At 44.2% G+C, this 19,997-nt stretch overlaps 1 protein-coding gene and 1 pseudogene across 1 annotated transcript in view; one reads left to right on the top strand and one right to left on the bottom strand.

The window, feature by feature from the left end:
• The window catches only part of PUDP (pseudouridine 5'-phosphatase), a 371,824-nt gene that overhangs the window by 282,351 nt on the left and 69,476 nt on the right, over positions 1-19,997 (top strand). The window lies entirely within an intron of this gene.
• Positions 6,650-9,244, bottom strand: LOC149744407 (homeobox protein Mohawk pseudogene; annotated as a pseudogene).

A 19,997-nucleotide genomic window follows, 5' to 3' on the forward strand; every position in this document is an offset into this window, starting at 1 on the left:
TATTTCTGCATGCACCTCATGATAGGGAGAGTTAAAATATCAGCATTTAAAAAGAAAAAACAAAAACCTGTATCCACCGATGATGGATAAACATTATTTCTGGCTGTGTCTGTGAAGGTACATCCAGATGAGACCAGCATTGAATCGGTACACTGGACAAAGCAGGTGGTCCTCCTCAGGGTGGGTGGGCATCAACCTATCTGCCGAGGACCTGAAAAGAACAAAACATGGAGGATTGTTGAATTCCCTCTCAGTCTCTCTGGCTGACTGCTGAGCTGGGACACTGGTGTCCTGTCCTTGGACTGAGATGGACACCATTGCTACCCTGGTTCTCAGGCCTTCACACTCAGACTGAGGCCCTTCCTGGGCCTCTGGCTTGCAGAGGGCAGGTTTTGGGACTTCTCAACCTCCATAACTGTGTCAGCCAATTCCTTATATAAATGATCTTCAGATAAATAGATAGATAGATAGATCTACATATAGATACATATCTCCCATTGGTTTTGTTTCTTTCTGTGGAGCACCCTGGCTAATACAAAGAGGAATCCATTAAGTTTTCTTAACTCTTGTTGCCCAGTTCTACAAACTTTCATTGAGGACCATCTCTGTGGATGGTGGGGTGAAGATTAGAAAGACAAAGGAAACAACTCTTGCCCTTAAGATGGTCTAATGGGTGAGATGCAAAAGACTATGAACTTAAGTGGAGGGTCAGACATGCCTTGAGAGAGAGATTCACAAAGTGTCTACTTTGGATGATGGATCAAAAAGGTATAAAACCCATAACAGAATAGGGTTGCACAAGGTTTCATCAAGAAGATGTATTTCAGGTAGTCTTCAGAAATGCAATGTGTGAAAAGGAAAGGGCATTCCAGGGTGCAGGACTGAAGGTGGCCAGTGCAGGTGGTGTCGAAGTGTCCCACACAAATGGGTTTCTGGAGCAGAGCAAAAGTGTACCACTTCTGAGTGGCACGTTTCCAAGGGGGACCTCCTCAGGTGTCCTCTGTGACGGTTCAGTGCCCCAAGGCTCTGAGCCTGGGATACACACAAGAGAGGAGTGGGAAATAAGGCAGATGGGACTGAGCTGGGATGGGGGCAGGTGCGACTTCCTGGGTGGAGGAGTTTGTGTTGAACACAAAGGAACAATTTCGGACGGCAAAGCAACAAACTATGTACAGTGATTTAACTATTGCATGTGTTAGTGGGCTGGATTGGAAGAGGCAAAGCCTTACTACTCTGTTGGCGAAATCTTCCATCCCTTGATGATTTTTGTCATCAGACAATGGGGTGTCACCATCTTTTTCTCATCATGTGACACCTAATGGGAGATATTTGCTTTCAGGTATAGGTCTTCTGTTCATACCCACCAAGCAGCCTGACACTGCGTATCGTTTGACCAGGTTCTGAATGATTTAGGAGTTGACAATTCTGTTCTTGATGCAGATGGACACAGCATGCATCAGTGGTGGCATGAAATATCGCTGGAGGGATGCAGCCCCACCTAAAAGTTGGCAACCTGTCCATCTTCTTCTTTCTTCTTTGCCTATCATAGGACAAAGGCATTTCTTATAGACTTAAGTTAATTTATGTGGTGGACCATGCCAGTGTGTGATATGTGTCAACCCCAATAGGTACCGAGAGGGTAAGACGTGGATCCATCACGAAGCCCTGAAAACAAACGTGGCACACCTGCCTCCATCCTTACCTACCTGTGTGGTCCTGGCAAGTCACCTCACCACTCTGGGCCTCTGGTTTCTAAACTCCAAAACGAGGGGGCAGCAAACTTTTTCTATAATAGGCCAGATGGTAAATGTGTTCGGCTTTTCGGGCCATACAGCCTCTGCTGCATCCACTCAGCTCTGCCTTCGTGGAGACCACAGGTCAGTGAATAGGTGTGGCCAGATCTGGACTAGATCTCTGGACTAGATCTCTCCCAGCCCTTATTAACACCTTGTGATGGCAAATGAACTTATCTACAAAACAGGAGCAGACTCACAGACATAGAGAACAGACTTGTTGCCAAGGGGGAGGGGGGTGGGGGAGGGGTGTACTGGGAGTTTGGGACTAGCAGATGCAAACTGTCACACATAGAATGGACACCCAGCAAGGTCCTACCGTAGAGCACAGGGAACTATATTCAATATCCTGGGATAAACCATAACGGAGGGGAACATAAGAAAAGAATGTGTGCATATGTATAACTGAATCACTTTGCTGAACAGCAGAAATTAACACAACATCGTTAATCAACTATACTTCAATAAAATTTACAAAATGAATGAATATCTTGTGATGGGAAGGCAAGGAGAAATTCAGAATTTTTCTTGAGCTTTTCATTTCTCATGGGAGAGAGCTCCCTTTGGTCAAGGTAAAAATTTGGAATGGGGGAAACATACAAAATTAAAAGAGAACCCATACAATGGGAAGGAATCGGATTCAGTCACCCCATTCACCTGTGCTTTAAGCTTGTCATTCCCAAGGCAGACTTTGGAAAGGCTTTGGAGATCATTTGCAGAACAGACTGTGCTTCCATCATGTCTTCCTTTTGGATCGCCTGGGCTCCATGGGGGCACAGGGATCCCGGCAAGTGATTGGAGACTGTTGCTTCCCATCATTGTTTTCTTGCCACCATAATTGCTATTTATTTAAGAAGGACTGAGAACCCAGCTGCCGGGCTTCCCTGGAATCCTGTCCGACAGACTCAACGAGCCTGTGATTTTTCTATAAAGCAGCTCTCTGAGCAGCGAGAAGATGCTGCAGTGCTTACACACCTCTGCAGTTCCCTCAAATACGGGAAAACGTAAACAATGCAAAAGACAAACTCAAAACACAAGCTATCAGATGAAGCCTTCCTGACAGCATAAACAAGAAGCAAGCAAGAAAGGGGGAAGAGAATCATCCTGATTTTTGTTTGTCTGTTTGAATCACGGAATTGAAATGGAGGCTCCTGCCACCCTGCCTTGTTGCCGTGGGTGTCTCAGTGATGAACAGTCACGGGCTCCCTCCCGCCCACCCCCGTGGATTAATGAGGGGCCAGACAGGAATTGCAGAACCGCCACGTGGTGTGACCTTACCTGATAAGCTTGTCCTGCCTTCCCTGCCGAAGGTGAGGAAGGCCGTCAGCACGCGGCCGGCTGTTTCTCCCACACCTTAATGAGAAAAATTGACCTGCTTACTCTCCAGCTGTCTTCTGTGTGTCTAATCCTAGTAATTTCTGCGAAACTGCCCCCTCCTTACGTGTTGAAATCAAGCAGAAGCCCTCAAGGATGGCGTATCTTGGGCAGACGACACGGACTCGGGTTGGAGGAGTGACAGGCTTGTTGGGAAGACCAGTGAGCTTCCACGCACCGGCTTCAAGACCCATCCTGAGGACGGTGCACATGATTCACCTGGCACCTCACGCTCTGTGCTGGTCAACCGCGCACCTTCCCCCTGCACACACAAACGTAGTACTTCAGGCTTCTGTGTTGTGCTCTTAATGCAGTGCAGCCTGTGCTGATTTCTACAGGGTGGCCATTTATCTGGAGCAAGAATAAACATTGCAAATAAAACCCACGGCTTTCCTGTGATGAGCTAGTTTTCTGTACATAAAACTTGTATAATAATGATCTGCACTTGTGAACTTCCTGTTGAAAAATTATTTACTTTTCGAATATGCATGTGTGTTGGTTAAAGAGAATGCTGTCTATTGGGACGGAAAAAAAAAAAAAAAAAACCTGAAGAAAAACCAGGATTTCAGATCAACTCCAGCAATCTGGATACGTGATGAATTTTCTGTGATTTCTGGATCTTGCCATTTTTATTTCAAAAATAATTCTTACAGGTCATAATAGCCAGTATCAGTATTCTCAACACTAGGAAGTTATCTATATTTACTTAATTTCCCCTGCAGCCTTAAGGCAGAACTCGTCATTACTACCATTTTTGGGAAGGTACTCAAGACAACACAACCAGTAAGTGGAGAGACCTTTGGAACCAGGCAGAGTGGCTTCAAGGCCCTGTTCTTAAACCCCATATTACGTTGCATAGAACCTAGGTTTCTCCAACTCGGCACGACTGACGTTTGGGGCCCGATGACCCTCTGATGTGGGGCGTCCTTTGCACTGTGTGGTGTGGAACAGCATCCCTGGTCTCCACCCCCCACACGCCAGGAGCACTTGTCCCCCCAGTCGTGACAACCAGCAGTGCCTCCAGACACAGCCAGTTATCTCCTGGAGTGGGAGGGGGAAACAGGAGTGCAGCATGGCCCATTTTCGAACCACTAATTTTAGGATATGCTTCTTTGAAATCAGAGGGTTATAAACCGAGATGCGTCCAGGGGCCAGGCAGAGCACATACAGAAGGGACCGGGCTCATTGTAACGAGGATTTCAGTTCTGCCTAGTTACCATGCAGCACGGAGAAAGAGAGACTGCGAACAATACTACCTGCAGGGGTTATCTTTGGCCCATGGGTTGCCGTTTTGTGATTCCAGGAACTAAGGCAGGGTTTCTTCACCTTGGCACTACTGAAATTTGGGACCGGGTGGGTCTTTGTGTTGGCCTGGGCGGGTGGGCAGGGGAGCTGTTCTGTGTACTGGAGGATGTTTAGCTGCAGCCGTGGTCTCAACCCCCCAGATTCCAGTACCACCCCCTCACAGTTCTGACAACACAAAACAGGTCCAAACCCTGCCCAGTGTCCCCAGAGAGGACAAAATTGCCCGGACGGAGAACCCCCTGGGATGAACCACATGAAACGGCCAACACTTAGTTATTTCTGATGTGCAGAAGTACAGATTTCATGTGGTCCCATCTCATACTCTCAGCAGTGCCCTAAGCTTGCCTGATAGGTTAGTTTCTCAGGTGGGCTGGAGCGGGGACAGGTCACATATAAGGGGAAGTGGACACGTGGGAAACCTGTTCAAACCCAGAAACTCCGGTGAGTGCAGTGCTCTCCAAGGCAACCCTGATTCTGGCCAGACTAAAATGAGAACCACCTGGTTTATGGACTTTGCCATCACGGGGTTTCGAAGCACATGTACAGAAGAACTGTCCACAGAGAAGCATGAAGGTGGACCTTGATGGGGCCTCAAAGCAGTTTCTTAAAGGCTTAAACCGACAGAACTTGAACCGCCTTTTTCCCTCCCCACCACGATGTCCACTCCATCATGAAAGAGATCTTCAAGCACATGTGACTCTCTCATTCCTGATGCACCTCTGGGTTGGGCTGTGGGCGCTGGTTCCGAGTCCATCTGTGCTTCGTGGCCGAGCGTGAAATGACCGTGGGTTGTGTTCCAATGTGGACAAAGGGCACCTGTGACTAAGGGTGAAGGGGCATTGTCCTAAGTCCTCATTAGGACCAAGGTGAGCCCATTAAAATGCATCGTTATTCCCATCCAGCCATGCAGTCCACATTCAGCACCGACTAATGAGGAAAATAAAACGGAAAGCGGTTCCCCTTTCTGTTTCTGTGAGGTCTTCCTTCAGGACAATGCGGGGCCTCGTTAATGAGCTCATTCCATAATAAAGCGAAGATATGGACAAATGTCAGCGTGCCTCTGAAGCAGCGCTTTCGCCGGCAGATGCATGTCACACAGTAATGGCACTGGTTCGCGTTTGTTAACAATGAACCCACACATGTCCCTGTTGACCGGATTCTTTATGTGACATTAGCCTGGCTACGCCAAATAACGACCCCACAGCCTTGCGATGCTGGGCCGTGTGAGTACAGTTTCCTAGTTTTAAATGTAACCTCTTTATGGAAAATAAAGTCAGTGAAGAAAAAGTCGCACACTCCTGATAAAGGTTTGATGTATTGTTACAGTTTTTAAAGCAATATATACCATCTAAGTGAACGTAACATGCACGTTCTTCCATCTCATTAAAGGCTCTTTTGTTGCTAAGTTGACAGTAGCTTTATTCTTTTTATTTTAATTATAAACATTTTATTTTGACACAATTATAGATCTAGCATTGTAAGAAATGAAAGAGACATCACATGTACGATGTACCCAGTTTCCTGCAACAGTATAACTTTGCAAACCTGTGGTACACCGGGCAGTTGATAGAATCAAGATGTTCGATATTTCCATCACCACAGGGCTGCCTCATGTTATCCCTTGATACCCACACCTACTCCCCTCCTGCCCCCACCCTCTCCTTAACCCCTGGAAACCACTAATTTAGTCTCCATTTCTTCAGTACTGTCATTTAAGGGATATTATGTAGATAGAATCATGACCTTTGGAATTGGCTTTTTTTCATTCAGCATATAATTCTCTGGATATTCATCAGGTTGTCCTGTGTATCAGTAATTTGCTGTCTTTTTAGTTCTGAATACTATTCCAAATTTGTATCCGTTCACCCACTGAAGTAAATCTAACTTGTTTCTCTTTTTGACTATGACAGATAGAGCTGCTTTAAACATTTGTGTATAGATTTTTATGCGAACATGAGTCTTCATTTCTCTGGGATAAATGCCCAGGAGTGAAATTGCTAGGTTCTATGTTAGTTCCATGGTCAATTATTTAAGAAACTGTCACACTGTTTTCCACAGTGGCTTTACAATTTTATATCCACACCGGCAATGTATGAGGGATTCATTTTCTCTGCATCATTGCCAGCATTTGCCCTGGTCGATATTTTTTTATTTTACCCATTTTGATAGGCATAGAGTGATAGCTCATTGTAGTTTTAATTTGCAATTTCTCTAATAGCTAATAATGTGGAACATCTTTTCATATTCTTATTTGCCACCTGTATGTCTTCTTCAGTGAAATGTCTCTTTATGTCTTTTGTCCGTATTCTAACTGGACTGTGCTTTTTCACTGTTGTGTTTTGAAGGTTCTTTGTATATTCTAGACACAAGCTTTTTGTCAGGTATATGGTGTGCAAGTATTGTCTCCCACTCTATAGTTTGTTTTTTCATCCTCCTAACAGAGCCAATGTTTTAAATTTTGATGAAGATCAATTATTTATTATATGAATTACGCTTTTGGTGTCAGGTCTTAGAACAGTTTTATTTCTTCCTTTCAGATCTATATGTCTTTTATTTTCTTACTGCACTGACTCGAACTTCCAGCACTTTGTTGAATAAAAGTTGTGAACCTGGGCATCTTTGCCTTGTTCCCTGTTTTAGGTGAAAACATTCAGCTTTTCACCTTTACGTATACTGTTAGCTGAAAGTAGTTTATAGCTTCTTTTTCTACAGTTGAGAATGTTTCCCTCTATTTCTACTTTTTTCAGAGTATTTTTTTAAGGCCTCATTAGCTTTTAATGCAAAACTGCATCCACAATCATTCTAGAAAGGGCAGGTTCCTCAAATTCAACATGTAGTCAGAGAAGGGAATCCAGGAAAATGAGGGAGTACGAAGCTCTCTTCCGAAGCCCAGCCACGTGACAAAGCCAGAGGCATCTCCAAAGCCACAGATGTGCCAGCAAACCAGGTGAAGAAGGCTGCTGCAGCTTGAAAAAGTAACTTTACCACCTTAATACCTGGATCCTCTGAGAGCTGTCTGTGCGATAGACGAAATTGCCTTCCGTTCCTGACGATGAGGGAGGTACCAATTCCTTCTCAAATTCATTGGAACTAAAAGATCCTGAATGGTTTCTCTGCCTTGTCTTTCCCATCATGGCAGCATTTGTGACCGTGACGTGTCTCAAAGAGTCGTTAAGGTAACGATTCAACAAGCTGCTCTTGTATTTTGGGGGCGACACGTAGTCCTCATGGGCCCGTGACTCTGGCCCCACTCCAGCTTTTATGACTGAGCTCTCACTTTTAATCACGGGATGGTGGACTGGATTATTGTAGCCTTCTTCATCCATGGGGTTTCGTGGAGGATTTTCTCCATCTTCAGAACATGAGTCATCACTGCTTACACTCAGCCGCTCAGCGTTTCCTTGAACATACTTATTGTACAACTTTATTCTTAAGGCCCACCTTAAATCTGGCTGTCGAACAGTATTCTTAAGCTGACGTCTTGCATTAGCAAACCAATTTGACACCTGCACTAGCGTCATCTGCGAGCCGAGCGCCAGGAGAATCTTCTCCGTCTTTGTGGGGTACGGATTGTCGCGGTGCTTGTGCAGCCACTGCTTGAGGGGCCACACCATGTCCTGCAGGGCCTGCCACTTGTGCCTCACCTTCCCGCCATTCTGCCGAGCCCCGGTCCTCCCGTGTCTCAGGCCCAGGTTGTCCTTGAGGGGCGCACCGTCCATAATGCCCACCTCGGGGTGAGCGTGCCTACTGTCCGGGACGCCGCCGTAGGGCCTGCCACCCTGCTCCCATTCCAGAGCCCCGTGGTGCTCAAAAAGCACGGCGCTGCTGAGCTTGTTGAAGATGATGGTGTTCATGGCGTGCGCAGGCAGGGCCGCGCGGCACGGCCCCAGCCCCTTGGGGCCGGGCCGCCGGGAGCTCCGCAGGGCTCGGGTTCCTCCTCTTAGCCCTGGCCACCCAGCCCCCAAAGAATCTCAGCCTTTTCAGAGTATTTAACATGAATGGATACCAATCTTTGCCTTTTAATTGGAATATTTAGACCATTTACATTTAATATAATTTTTATATGTTAGGGCTAAATTATGCTACTTTTTTGTTACCTCTGTTTTTCATTTTTCTATATTATTTTGTCTGCCTTCCCGTGGATTGCTTGAATGTTATTTGGAATCCCATTTTGGTTTATCTATAGCGTTTTTAGAGTATCTCTATATATAATTTTTCAGTGGTTTTTCCAGGTATTATATTATAAATTCATAACTATCACAGTATACTGATGTCACCATTTACCAGTTTTAGTGAACTGTAGAAGTCTTATCTCTCTTTACCTTCACCCATTTATATTATAATTATATTATGCAGTTTTTCATCAAACACTTAGAACCACATGAGACACTGTTCTAATTTTTGCTTCAACCCTCAAGTGTAATTTAGAAAATTCAAAAGGAGAAGATAAGCATCCAAATTTTTGCATATTGTTGTTTTTCCTCCATGATGTTCTAGTATTTCTTCTTTTATCATTTCCCTTCTATTTAGAAAATTTCTTTAGCATTTTAGTGTAGGTTTGCTGTGGATGTATTCTCTTAGATATTCTTCATCTGAAAATGTCTTAATTTCCCTTTCATTCCTGAAGAATTTTTCAGCATCCAAAAGATACTGTGCCACTTCCAAGTGGTCTCCATGGCTTCTGATGAGAAATCTGCTGTCTTTGAATTTTTCCCCCTGTAGGTAAGGTGTTGTTTTTTGTGGCTGCTTTCAAGATTTTTCTTTGTGTTTGGCTTTCAGGAGTTTATTAAGATGTATCTTGGCATGGATTTTGGGGGGTTTATCCTCTTTGGAATTCATTCAGCTTCTTGAATTTGTAGGTTTACATCTCTTGTCAAACTAGAGAAGCTTTCGGCTGTTATTTCTTCAAGGTTTTTTCAGCCTCACCCTCTGTCTCTTGTCCTTCAGGGACTGTGTCCATTATGTTGTCTCTAATTGGGAGATACAGCTCACAGACTATGCACAAAGAGGGATTCTGGTATCTCTTGGCTACATCTGTGTGAATCTTCTATGTTCCTTACACATAAAATATTTTGCTATCTGACCTTAGTTTTCTCTTACTAATTCTTTAAAGCTTTCACAGATTGGATCACTTACTAATTATTTCAGATCACTTTTGGGCAAAAAACTTACAAGGTCCTAAAAATATCCATTAAGGATTTTTATTGTCATATAAATCTGCAGTATATTTGGGAAAAATGGGCATAATTAAAATGTTTATATTTTAAATCCTGGAACATGCTCTTTTGTCTGTTTCTACAAGTCTAATTTTATATTCCTTAGTAAAGTTTTATGATTTTCTAGGTAGCTTTTACGTATTTCTTATTAAGTTCATTTCTAGATTTTGTTTGTGTGTTTTGCTGTTGGGGTGGGGCCTTTTCAGGTAATATCTTAAAATTAGTTTTTTTTTTTTATACATGGGAAAACTTGTTTTATTGTTATTTATATTGTATTTAGCCATTTTATGGAATCTGTAATTAATGCTAGTTGTTTTTCAATACTATTTAGTCTCTTTTAGAGTATTTCTCATACATTTCCTGATTCCTGCCACAGATTCCCAAATTTTCAGCACAAAACAGATTAAAGCATATTCTGAAAGACGGGTAATAAACACAGTTGCCCATGGTCAGTAATTTTGGCAAAAGCCTCATTTTAATTCCTCACCTGCTGATTCACAATTCACCATATCATATTAAAGGCTTTGAGAAGCCTTGCTTTAATTAAACAGCCTTGTTTAACCCTGCTTCATCTGATGATTTCCATTTACAAGTCACACACCTCAAAAACCCATGGAAAATGCATAGAAATCCTGCATAAATTGAATTTAGAAGAGAAGCATCTATTATCTTAAAATATAGAAAGGTCTCTCAAATCCATATAAAACCAGTGAACTCCCCGTTAGAAAAATGGGCAACTAACGGGAATAAGACCAATGGCTGATACACTGTTTCCCCCCCCCCGTGAAATTAACAACCCAAACCATGATGGTATCCAGCCTTGCCTTTGTTTCAGACGCTCTGTGGATAGAGTGGAAATGTCTGCTGTGCACTGAAATTTGAATTCTTTATAATTGCTTATAATTCTAGCCGCCCAGCCCACGATGGGGAACCATCTGCCTTGCATTCTGCTCCATGAGCAGTTCGCCTCATCAATCTGTCTGTTCCGTTGCCGTAGCAGGGATCTCTCTGTGGTTACTGCCCTACTTTCTGATGCCTGTGTTGTTTGACTGCCTATTTTACTGGCCAAAGTGTCTGTTTTGTGTAAAGATGAAAGTTTTGCTGCACTCCGTGTGCGTGCAACAGGTGGATGTGGATCATTTTCTAGCTACCAACTACCAGCACCAGGAGAAAGCGTTGAAAGAATTCTAGAGAGAGAAAGACACCAGCCAATAATTCCCTGGTTCTGCACTGGTTGGAGATGATAAACCTCCACGTAAGGAAACACCATGGTGCCAGTTCAGAGCTCCCGTTTCTTGTAAGCATCCTTGGCATGAAACAGGATGTACTCTCTCTGCCTTTCTGGAGGACAGTACATCAAGAGGTGTAAAAATATCCATGACCTTTGATCCATAATTAATTACCCAGAAAAATATTCAGAGATGTCCACCATAATTTAAGTCAAGAAAATTCACAACAGTGTTCCCTGAAATAGCAAGGAAAAATTCCACAGTGCTCAATAATAAGGAACATTTCATTACAAAAGATGTAAATATGATAAGACATATGAATTACGATATATGCAGAGGTTATGTAATTATGTAGCTCAGGGGTCAGTGAACCTTTTCTGTAAGAAGCCAAATAGTAAATACTTTAGGCTTTAATCATACAGTCTCCATCACAATTACTCAACTGCCCTTATGGGGCAAAAGCCATCATAGTCAACGTGGAAAGGGATGGGAAGGCCGTGTTCCAATACAATTTCATTTATAGACACTGAAATCCGAATTTCATATCCTTTTCATGTGTTGTGAAATATCATTTTTATTTTTTCAGCTATTTAATTTCAAGGTAAAAACCACTCTTAGCTTGTGAACTGCACAAAAAACATTCTGGTCAATATTCCCTTGGGTTTCAGTTTGTTCTCCCCTTAAATAAAATCATGTTTTCAAATGCAATTTTACATGAGAAAACACTCACAACATAATATCAATTGGAAAACAGGTAGGATCTAAAACCATTTTTAGAATAATAAAAAGGACTTGAAAGAAATACCCAAAAGTATTAAAATGCTTTTCTCTGTAGGGTGGCCTTTGAATGATTTTTATTCCCTTTGTACGCTTTTCTGTGTTTGCTAAATGCTTTACAATGAGTGAGCATTATTCTTGTAATAAGTAACGTTACTTTGAAAAATGTTCTTCTAAAAAATTATTCTCAAGCTGGTTCTTTGTCCTGGCATTTTAAGGATTCATTTTCCATATTTTGAAATTTATTTCCTTTCTCCATCATTTGTTTTCTTCTTTCAGGGATGTTTGTCATCTATTTTGAGGACATCCTTCATTCATTTCCTTACTCATTCTTTTCCTGTTTTCCCCTCTCTCTCCCAACAATCTTTCTCAGGTATGACATTTTTCAAAGTTCTATTCTGAGCCCAATGGGGAAAAATATTAAACATATTCATTATATTGGAACTATGCTTTCCAACACCACTGATTTAACTTTAACATTTTAGGGACCAAGAGATTCCTCAATGTTGTGACCGAGATGTTTTCAACAGAAAATTTAACCATGTCAAAAATGATGAAAAATAGATTTCTCCTTAATGTGCCCTGACCCCTGTGAAGTTCGTTGGGCCACGATTCCCTTATCCGAGGGGGAGGAAGAATGGCTTTAAGTAGCTTCCCTTCTTTGCTGTGTAGCCTTCCTCTGTTCCAAATCCATGTGCATCTCATTCCTGCTCCCCTAGGGGAAGTCCTCTTAGAATATTTTTAACATCCAATCAGAATATAGACCCACAGGGCTTCCCTGGCAGTGCAGTGGTTGAGAGTCTGCCTGCCGATGAACGGGACATGGGTTCGTGCCCCGGTCTGGGAAGATCCCACATGCCGTGGAGCGGCTGGGCCCGTGACCCATGGCCGCTGAGCCTGTGCATCCGGAGCCTGTGCTCTGCAACGGGAGAGGCCACGGCAGTGAGAGGCCCGCGTACCAGAAAAAAAAAAAAAAAAAAAAAAAAAAGAATATAGACTCACAGTCCAGGCAGGTGTCCCTGGGACATTCAGAAGTTATCTAGTCAAGTGGCATAGCTAGTTGTTTCCATGGCAAATGTTTCCTGAGGACCTGCTTTGCAGCAGACACTGTTCCAAGGCCTGGAAATGCAGGGATGCACTCCTGGACATATATCTGGACAAAACTCTAATTCAAAAAGATACATGTGCCCGTGTGTTCATAGCAGCACTGTTTACAATAGCCAAGACATGCACGCAACCTAAATGTCCGTCGACAGATGAATGGATAAAGAAGATGTGGTACATATACACAGTGGAATATTACTTAGCCATAAAAAAGAATGAAATAATGCCATTCGCAGCAACACGGGTGGTCCTAGAGATTGTCATACTGAGCGAAGGAAGTCAGAAAGACAAATACCATGTGATATCACATATATGTGGAATTTAAAATATGATTCAAATAAATCTATCTATGAAACAGAAACAGACTCATGGACATAGAAAAGAGACTTGTGGTTGCCAAGGGGGAGGGGCTTGGGAGAGGAATGAAGTGGGAGATGGGTCAGCAAATGTAAGCTTTTTTTTTTTTTTTAACATCTTTATTGGAGTATAATTGCTTTACACTGGTGTGTTAGTTTCTGCTTTACAACAAAACGAATCAGTTATATATATACATATGTTCCCATATCTCTTCCCTCTTGCATCTCCCTCCCTCCCACCCTCCCTATCCCACCCCTCCAGGCGGTCACAAAGCACCGAGCTGATCTCCCTGTGCTATGCGGCTGCTTCCCAGTAGCTATCTACCTTACGTTTGGTAGTATATATATGTCCATGCCTCTCTCTCGCTTTGTCACAGCTTACCCTTCCCCCTCCCCATATCCTCAAGTCCATTATCTAGTAGGTCTGTGTCTTTATTCCTGTCTTACCCCTAGGTTCTTCATGACATTTTTTTTTCTGAAATTCTATATATATGTGTTAGCATACGGTATTTGTCTCTCTCTTTCTGACTGACTTCACTCTGTATGACAGACTCTAGGTCTATCCACCTCATTACAAATAGCTCAATTTCGTTTCTTTTTATGGCTGAGTAATATTCCATTGTATATATGTGCCACATCTTCTTTATCCATTCATCCGATGATGGGCACTTAGGTTGTTTGCATCTCCGGGCTATTGTAAATAGAGCTGCAGTGAACATTTTGGTGCATGACTCTTTTTGAATTCTGGTTTTCTCAGGGTATATGCCCCGTAGTGGGATTGCTGGGTCATATGGTAGTTCTATTTGTAGTTTTTTAAGGAACCTCCATACTGTTCTCCACAGTGGCTGGAGCAATTAGATGTAAGCTTTCATCTATAAGACAGGTAAGCAACAAGGCCCTCCTGTAGAGCACAGGGAGTATACTCAATACCCTGTGGTAAACCGTAACGGACGAGAATATATTTTTAAAAAGAATGTATATATGTATAACTGAAGCACTTTCTGTACAACAGAAATTAAACACAACATTATAAATGAACTATACCTCAGTTAAAAAGAAAAGAAAGAAAGAAATGCAGGGATGGAGGAGATGGACAAGGCAGCTGCCCTGTGCAATCACACCCTGTGCTACAACCTCCAGGGACCTATAATCAAGAGAAGCTCAGGCTTCATTGCACTGTCTGCATTAAGAGTTGACGTGCGGCCATAAATGAAGGAAATAGGGTATGCTCATGATGGTGCCAGAAAACCATGTCAAGAAGGTTGCAAATGAGGAGGGATGCTGGGAGTCCATGCTTTTGGTGGAGCCAGATAATGGCTACACAGTTTGTGTGTTGCTTGTTAAGAAAACCACGCATTGTAGGTCTTCACAGAGGGGCTCAGCCCCTTGTCTTTTACGCCATGGTAGGGGAGAGGGCATGAAGCAGGAAGGGACAGGGCCCTGCAGGAATAATGCACAAGTTCACCCCCTATCACATGCTAGGACTTCCTATGAACTTTACAAGGACTATCTCACTGAACTGTCGAAAGAAGCATGGGGTGTCAGCACTGATTTTACACCATCTGTATTAATCACGGTTCAGAGAGAGAGAGATTTGTTGTAGCAATTGGCTCATGCAGTTATGGTAACCAAGAAGTCCCATGATCTCTGCAAGCTGGAGAACCAGGTGCCATGGCGTGAGTGTTTGTGTCCTCCCCAGATTCCTGTGCCGAAATCCTAATCCCCGGTGTGATGGTATTAGGAGGTGCGGCCTTTGGGCAGTGCTGAGGTAATGAGGGTGCAGCCCCCATGAATGGGATTAGCATCCTTATAAAAGTGACCCCAGAGATTTCCCTCACCCCTTCCACCATGCAGGGCACAGCAAGGACACACAGGCTATAAACTAGGAAGAGGCCCCTCACCACAGCTCACGCATGCCGGCATGGTCTTGATCTTGAACTTCCCAGAGCTGTGAGAGAGAAATTCTTCTTGTTCGTAAGCCACCCAGTTTGTGGCAATTCGTTGCAGCAGCCTGAACTAACTGAGACACCAGGAAAGCCAGTGTCGTCATTCAGCCCGAGTCCCAAGGCCTGAGAAACAGACGTGAGAGTTCCTGAGGGCAGGAGTAAGAGGATGTCCGAGCTCAAGCAGAGCGAGGGAAGTTGCCCTTCCTCTGCCTTTTTGTCCTATTCGTGTCCTCAGTGGATTGGATGAGGCCCACCCACGTTGGGGAGGGCCATCTGCTTTAATCAGTCTAATCTCTTCTAAACACCCTCACAGGCACGCCCCGAAAGCAATGTTTCACCAGCCCTCTGGAATCCCTTAGCCCAGTCAAGGTGATACATAAAATGAACCATCACACCGTCCTTGAAATGAAAGCACCAAGTCCTGGAAAGAAAGACTAACTTACCCTCGGTCACACAGGTGGTTGGCAGTGGGACCAGGACCCAGTTCTACTGCGGCTTTTGTCATCCACGCCATATAAGAACTTGATACTCCACGACTTTACAATGTGCATCAAACCCTTCCTCAACCCCATGGCTCTATTCAGATATCTTTAAGTCCCATCGGTTAATGATCTTCCGTCATTACTCTGTGAGCAGTGTGAACTGTGCTCATGCTTCTTTTTGCGATGCTGAAATGTCCTTTTTAAAAAGGAATGCCCCACAGGTAGTAGAATCTCTGTGCTAAAAATAAGGGAGAACAACTGCAAGAAAAGCAGAGTAAGAACATCATTTTGCCCATGAAGTGTGCCTGCCTCAAGGGAAAACCTTACATGACTTTGAAAACAGGGACTGGTTTCCAACCCACGGCTTTGCAGAAAGGGTCTTTCCTGACTTTGCCTCGGTATAAGTTTAGAGTGCTCTAGGAGTCAACATGGAACCCATGGTCATCTGAATGTAGAACTTCCTCCAGGCTGCAAGTGGGATGGGCTTTGTCTCTGCCAAAGTAGATTCTTGGGACTCCCATGCTCAGGATTTAGCAAGGTCTACAGTTTAACAGGAAGGATGTGTCCGCTGGAGTCTTGGCAAACTGGTCATGTCAGATCTACCTCATTCAAGGGCTGAGGGTTCCTCTTCAAGTCAGCGTGAACCCACGAGACACCACCTTTCTTACCTTCCTTCCTAGCACTTATGGGTCTTCAGGACGATTAAAACCACAAGGGGATGATGTTGGGCAGAACCTCCAGGACTCAGAAGAAACACAGTCACTTCATCACACTCGACCCAGGGACTGGCTGACAGACGGGAGTGGAATACACTTACTTCCAGTGGGTAGCAGGAAGCACAGATGAGCAAGTTTGACTGTTCTCTCTGCCAAGATAGATAAGTTCCTTGACATGGAACCCGTCTGGCTGGTGCTCTGAAAACACTTCGTAGGAATGTCACATGGCCTGGCAGTTAGATCCACCAACCTCCAGTAATTCCCCTAAAACACGTAAATGAATATCAGTAAACAATATGGAAAAACACAAAAGGATCAAGGAGACGGGAGCTTCTGTCAACACCACATTGTGTTTCTGGCCACTTCCTTCTGAATGGACGACCAGGGTGCTATTGTGGACATCAAGGGCATGCAGGCTCTTCGACAAGAAGTGCCCCATGTTGCCATAGCAAAACGGGAATCATCCACAACGTCACGGAACTTGCTGGCAGCACTGTTGTCAACAAAGCAGTGAAGACCACTTGTTACGCCAACAGTAGTCGTGTGTGTGCATTTTGCATATTAAGCTCTCTTGGAGCTGAGGGGAGTGTCTTGAAGCGTATGAAAGGAATTGATCAGAAAAAAAAGATAAAAGCAAAAGACAGAATCACCTAGGGACTTAAATGTCAACACACTCCATGCTGGTGGGTCTCAGCTGGGCACAGTTTTATCCTCAGGGGACATCTGGCAATGTCTGGAGTCATTTTTGGTCATCACACCTGGAGAGAGGGCAGAGGAGGTGCTAGCAGCTGTTACCGGTGGGTAAGTGTTGCTAACCCTCTTATACAGGACACCTCCCTACAAAAGAAGAATTATCTGGTCCCAAACGTCAACAGTGCCGAAGTTGAAAACCCGTGTTCTATGCAGAGAAGAGCATTTTGTGAGAAGCAACTATATAATAAGTCTGATCTGTTAGAATCTATTCCCTATGAATTCATGGCATGATAGTGAAAACAAAAGAGTTTGGGCTGGGGAAAAAAATGTAAGGAAATAAATAAAAAATAAAAGAAAACATTGCATTGATGTTAACTCCCAGTACGTACATAGGGCTTCTGAAAGATATCGTTAGACTTATGACATGGGAAACCCCAAAATCTGGAATCAACCCAGTGACACAGCTCCCGAGAGAACGAACGAATCTTTGGCTCCAGTCAGTTGATATGTGTGTCTGTAAAATTACCCTCCAGAGTCGGGGGGGACGTGTGTGTCAGAGCTTCTGTCTCAGTAGGACACTCGCAGACAAGAGCAAGGCTCACATCCCATGTCATCTGTCTTCTGAGTAGCAGCTGTGAACGCCTTTTTCAGGACAGAGCCCGCTGCTTGGAATCGCTGTGTGATGCTTCCCTTTGAGGCCGGCCGCTTGAGCTACGATTGCAACAACCCTGCGGCTTGACTCATCCGTAGCTCTCTCCTCACTGCAGTTCGCGTCCACGTCATAGTGCCGGATGCAGCATTTCATCATGCCTTTGCCACGCGCCCCATAGGTACCTGTGTGGTGCAGCTTCCCAGCAACTTTGCCCAGAGCCACTGGCATCATCTGGCTACTGTCTCATTCAGCCTTTGTCTGACCCAGAGCCAGTGGCTTCCTGAGGGCTCAGCTTCCATCCATGTAGACGGACACGCCTCTAGAATTTTGGTCGTGAGTCTCCCTTCGCTCTGTGGGAATTGATTCACAACATGGTAGAAGATCCATGGCAGGTCTTTGTCTCGCTCTCCCACGGCACATCATTTCATTTCACCTTGATTGTATGAAGGATGCGTCCCTAAATCTCAGCCATGGCTGCTAGCCAAGCAAACGATGAGCTTGTTTGCAGTGTTTGCTGTTGTCTCATGACTAACCGAGGTGGCTTGACATTGATTTTTTTCAAGACAGGTGTTTCTCTGAGAGCTTAGTGTGTGGTCTTGGCCATCTTTAAATTGGCACAATTATTTACTAAAGCCGTTCCTGTGAAAACGTGCCTCTCAGTAAATCCGTCTCAGCACCAGAGAAAACAGCTCTTAATTATCCACAAAAAGTCTCTCCTAGAACATAAAAAAGGTATCCATCTTGGGAATTGACAGCTTCTCATCTAACTGAGACAACTCAATGGTGGAAGTGTTGGATGTCATGGGAGAGGGATTAAATTGGGTCGAAGGCTGGTACATGGAACTCAGAAAAGAAAGTCATATGACCTCACTTGTTCCAAACAGGTCCTGTCGAAGTGAGAGAGTGTCATGGACATATATACACTACCAAATGTAAAATAGATAGCTCGTGGGAAGCAGCCGCATAGGACAGGGAGATCAGCTCCGTGCTTTTTGACCACCTAGACGGGTGGGATAGGGAGGGTGGGAGGGAGACACAAGAGGGAGGGGATATGGGGATATATGTATATGTATAGCTGATTCACTTTGTTATACAGCAGAAACTAACACACCATTGTAGAGCAATTATACTCCAATAAAGATGTTAAAAAAAAAAAGAAAGTAAAAAAACAAACAGAAAAAACAGGTCCTGCCTTTCATCAGGTCAGAACTTACTGCTTACTGAAATTTAAAATTTATAATTTGGGGATTAATAGGCATACGTGCATCAGCTGACATTGTTTTCCTGCCGAATGACATGAATCCCTATTGTTCATTCAAATGGATGTGTCTCATTTTGAAGGTCTGCCATTTCCTGTATAACCTTGTTCAGCCTTTGGAACTCATACATCAAAATAAAATAGCTGGACTACCCTGGTGGCGCAGTGGTTGAGAGTCCACCTGCCGATGCAGGGGACACAGGTTCGTGCCCCGGTCCGGGAGGATCCCACATGCCGCGGAGCAGCTGGGCCCGTGAGCCACGGCCACTGAGCCTGCGCGTCTGGAGCCTGTGCTCCGCAACGGGAGAGGCCACAGCAGTGAGAGGCCCGCGTACCAAAAAAATAAAAATAAATAAAATAAAATAAAAGAGCTATAGCCCATTGCATCTCTTGCACAGGCACTTATCACACTCATCATTTCTCCTTGAGTTTTCTTCCAGGAAAAACAGTTCATCTCCCTTGTTGAGGAATTTTGGGCTCATTTGTATATCTACTCTCTGACCGGTCCAGGTTAGCCTTGCTGCCCAACCCGCCCCCCCACTTCCCATGGAAAGTTTATTCCCTTCCCTTAGGTTCTGCTCCCAAGCCTGTCAGTTCCTGTAATCCACATTTGTCTGTTTCCTCTGCCCCATAATTTCTTCAACCCTGGCTAAAATCACCATCTTGCTTCTCCACCTCTAACTGCAGTGTTCTGGGGACTTGGTATCGTACCACTCTATTTACCTCTAACTCATAAGGACCCCCATGCCATCAGCAATCCTCACAGATCTATGACCTTTTTGGTGTCTTGCCAAGTAGTGGTTCCAAATCCGCCTCTCTTGGCTCCGGGGACTCAGGCCCTCGTCGTCCCCCTACCTTCCTCTGAGTAGAATGTACTCCCTACTTCCGAGAGAACATGGGATGTGTTGGGATGACCTTGCTCTGTGGTTTGCTGCTATCCCTTGTCCTTGTCTTTATCCTACAACCTGCAACTGTTCCCACGTTAACTTCTTCCCTCTGATCTCATGGATGAATCTCCTTTGGTGAAGTAGTTTAAGTAGAGGGATAAAGATAAACCTGCATGCGAGTTTGTGAAGAAGGGGAGGTTAGGAAATGG

This window comes from Delphinapterus leucas, chromosome X (genome assembly GCF_059928025.1).
Source record: "Delphinapterus leucas isolate spDelLeu-1000000601 "Yukka" chromosome X, BTC_Dleu_Yukka2, whole genome shotgun sequence".
Classification (NCBI taxonomy): Eukaryota; Metazoa; Chordata; class Mammalia; order Artiodactyla; family Monodontidae; genus Delphinapterus; species Delphinapterus leucas.